Source organism: Sebastes fasciatus, chromosome 6 (genome assembly GCF_043250625.1).
Source record: "Sebastes fasciatus isolate fSebFas1 chromosome 6, fSebFas1.pri, whole genome shotgun sequence".
NCBI classification, from domain to species: domain Eukaryota; kingdom Metazoa; phylum Chordata; class Actinopteri; order Perciformes; family Sebastidae; genus Sebastes; species Sebastes fasciatus.
This window is the reverse complement of record NC_133800.1, coordinates 5,136,922-5,140,177: the sequence shown is the minus strand read 5'-3', so window position 1 is coordinate 5,140,177 and position 3,256 is coordinate 5,136,922. Positions and strand designations below refer to the sequence as shown.

General features: G+C 40.2%; 5 non-coding genes across 5 annotated transcripts; all 5 read right to left on the bottom strand.

Moving 5' to 3' along the window:
- Positions 1–465: 465 nt before the first annotated feature.
- trnaq-cug (transfer RNA glutamine (anticodon CUG)) lies at positions 466–537 on the bottom strand. Its single transcript has one exon. It is a non-coding gene; the product is annotated as a tRNA-Gln (tRNA).
- A 190-nt stretch (positions 538–727) lies between these two features.
- Positions 728–799, bottom strand: trnaq-uug (transfer RNA glutamine (anticodon UUG)). Its single transcript has one exon. It is a non-coding gene; the product is annotated as a tRNA-Gln (tRNA).
- A 264-nt stretch (positions 800–1,063) lies between these two features.
- Positions 1,064–1,135, bottom strand: trnaq-cug (transfer RNA glutamine (anticodon CUG)). Its single transcript has one exon. It is a non-coding gene; the product is annotated as a tRNA-Gln (tRNA).
- Positions 1,136–1,543: 408 nt separating this feature from the next.
- On the bottom strand, positions 1,544–1,626 carry trnal-cag (transfer RNA leucine (anticodon CAG)). The gene has a single exon. It is a non-coding gene; the product is annotated as a tRNA-Leu (tRNA).
- A 216-nt stretch (positions 1,627–1,842) lies between these two features.
- trnal-cag (transfer RNA leucine (anticodon CAG)) lies at positions 1,843–1,925 on the bottom strand. Its single transcript has one exon. It is a non-coding gene; the product is annotated as a tRNA-Leu (tRNA).
- Between the last annotated feature and the right edge of the window lie 1,331 nt (positions 1,926–3,256).

Below are 3,256 nucleotides of genomic sequence, written 5' to 3'. Positions count from 1 at the left end.
AGACCGGCGTCGTATCCCGTGTGAACTTGTTGTTTTTAAACAGAAATGGTGATTGGACACTGGCACCACCCGCATCCCACGTCGGAAAGCTGTGGGAGGAGATGGTTTCTGAAGCTAGTCGACAGTCCGACCAGAACTTCTGATGGAGTATACTTGTCCCTTAATGATGAGCATTGTAGACTCTAACTGCAACAAACAGGGTTCAAATCTCATTGAACCCTCATTTTTATGGTGAGTACAAGACAAAACTCAAAGTATGCATCCATCATGTAACTCAAAAACATTTCACTTTCTGTCAATGCTTTCAAATTTGGAGATCTTTCAGGGTCAGGTCAAGACCAATTGATTCCTGGGTTCGACGCAGCAAAGCACTATTTTCACACTGAATGTCCAAGGACCTTTTTCCCCTAATCCTAATGTGGAAAGGTTGCATTCTTTAATTACCATGCTCTCTATCTTTAGATCAGGTTCCACCAAGATTTGAACTCGGATCGCTGGATTCAGAGTCCAGAGTGCTCACCATTACACCATGGAACCACCGCAACTTTGACACACTACACGGGTTTGGTAGACAGAATAACCATTTCACTTCCCGTCAATACTTTCAAATTTGGAGATCTTTGAGGTGAACGTCAAGTCCGATGCCCGAGGACCTTTTACCCGTATTCCTAATTTAAGAAACAAGTGGAAAGATTGCATTCTTAAACCCATACTTAAGCTTAAAATCAGGTTCCACCGAGATTTGAACTCGGATCACTGGATTCAAAGTCCAGAGTGCTCACCATTACACCATGGAGCCAATAAAATATCTAAACACTACATGGGATTGGTAGACAGAAAAAACACTTCACTCCCCGTCAATACTTTCAAATTTGGAGATCTTTAAGGTGAAGGTCAAGACCGATTGACTCCTTAGTTGTTTCAGGTCTCACTGGTACCTGAAGCAACATGGTCCCACCAAGTCACTGTTTTCAGTGTGAATGCCCGAGGACCTTTTACCCGTATTCCTAATTTACACAGGTGGAAAGGTTGCATTCTTAAACCCATACTCAGGCTTAAAATCAGGTTCCACCGAGATTTGAACTCGGATCGCTGGATTCAGAGTCCAGAGTGCTCACCATTACACCATGGAACCACTGTATCGTTAACCCACTACACAGGTTTGATAGACAGTTTTTTACATGATATCACAATGTCTGTTTTCTATGCAGAGAAGAAGGTATAGTACAATAAAAAAGAAGATAACATGAACAAGCAACCTTTACAGGCTAACTTATGTAATTTAGTAAGATAAACGTACACAGAGGATGTGGCAAATGGCAACTGAAGACATATTTTTTAAAGACTTCAACACAGATTCCAACTGTATACAAAGACATGGTAACTTCACACTGGTTGACCATATAGTGGCTTAAAAAAGCTGCTGCTGACGTAGTAATACTGTATTTGTCACATACGTGAACCCCCAAACTTAAGACAGAATTGTTGACTTTTATTTCCCAGTTGCATGTTACAGGCCCCGGTTCCAGCAAAAAACACTTGCTGTCAGAAGTGGGATTCGAACCCACGCCTCCAGAGGAGACTGCGACCTGAACGCAGCGCCTTAGACCGCTCGGCCATCCTGACTGAAAAAGTGCCATGTTTGATTGAATCTTTTTTTAAATATCATGATATAGCACATTAAATATGTCATGAAATAGTATATTATGGTACACTCATAATGATAAATCACGGCTCAACTTTTGGCGTAATGCAGGGTCTTCCGGTGAGATACTACGTTGAACATTCATTCAAGCGCACATCCCTGGTAGGTTACTCTTTTTTTCAGTAAAAGAAAACTGATGTCAGAAGTGGGATTTGAACCCACGCCTCCAGAGGAGACTGCGACCTGAACGCAGCGCCTTAGACCGCTCGGCCATCCTGACTGAAAAAGAGCCATGTTTGGTAAAGATTTTTAAAAAATATCATGATATAGTACATTAAATATGTCATGAAATAGTACATTTTGGTACAATCTGCCATGACATACAGTATCGTGGCTCAACTTCAACATCAGATAGATTACATTTCTTGACTATTTCACAAACTGCTGTGAGACTGTGTTGGAATTTCAGATGTGGGAGATGATTTTATCCAGACAAGGAGTACAATGGCTGTATCAGATAACACTGCTAACTACACAGCTAAACACTGAAGCTCCCTTCAGATATGTACCTCAATATGTAAACGTGATGGCAATTTTACGTAGTATAACGTGCGACAAAGTCCGCAATGTGTATTTAACTTAAGTACATAAGTTAAGTCACGTAAGAAACATACAATTTTACTAATCTTTTCCTAAACCTAACCAAGTATTTTTTTTTGCCTAAACCTAAGCAGGTAGTTTTTTTTAATTCACAACGTTAACCACGTGTTGAAGTCTATCAGACTGTTGAATGACAAAGGGGTAACCAGTGTGTTAAAAAGTGACGCCAGTGTGACGAGTTTAACATGTCGGTCTCATGTCCGAATAAGTCACTTTTACGCAAAAGTCAAAGCAGCAATCTTAGTTTGTTGGACCTGGATTCAAGATTCAAGATTTTTAATTGTCTGTCACATAGTAACATTTCTGTAATACTTCCAACATGGCACATGTCTGAATAGATTGCAACAGGTTAAAGTGAGGCTATAGTCTCCCTGTTTTCAACTTTTGAAATTATACATTTTCACCAAAACACTTCATATACCGCATGTGAGCAAAAAGGAATCCCAACAAGGTGGCAGATTTCTGTATCTAGTAAATTAAAGTTTATTGATTGTTAGAGTAGTTAGGATTAGGATTCACTGCAGAGGTTAGTGTCCCTTGGTTGTTAATTAAAGGCAACCTGTGGAGTTTTTGACCAAAAGCAGCAATAAGAAGTAATGCTGTCGTGCGTGGGAAGCTGCTTTGTTTTGTTCTCATGTACACTGCTGTGATACACATTCCTGCCAATGGTTTCATGCTACTTCAGTGATCAACAGTTGGTGCACCAGCCAAGTCATTGTAGAGGAAGACTGCTAGCTAGTAAATGTGGATGTAACAACCCACGGCAATTCGTGAAATAGTCACACATTTTAATCTATTTGATTTGTATACATACACACGTTTTCCTACGAATGTCCAGCCACACATGACGCACGTGTCAATTTCCGCTCCAGTCTTTTCAAAATAAAACTAGTTAGTTAGGTTTAGGGAAAGACCTTTGGGTCAAAATAAGATTCGACGTGGCGTAACTTA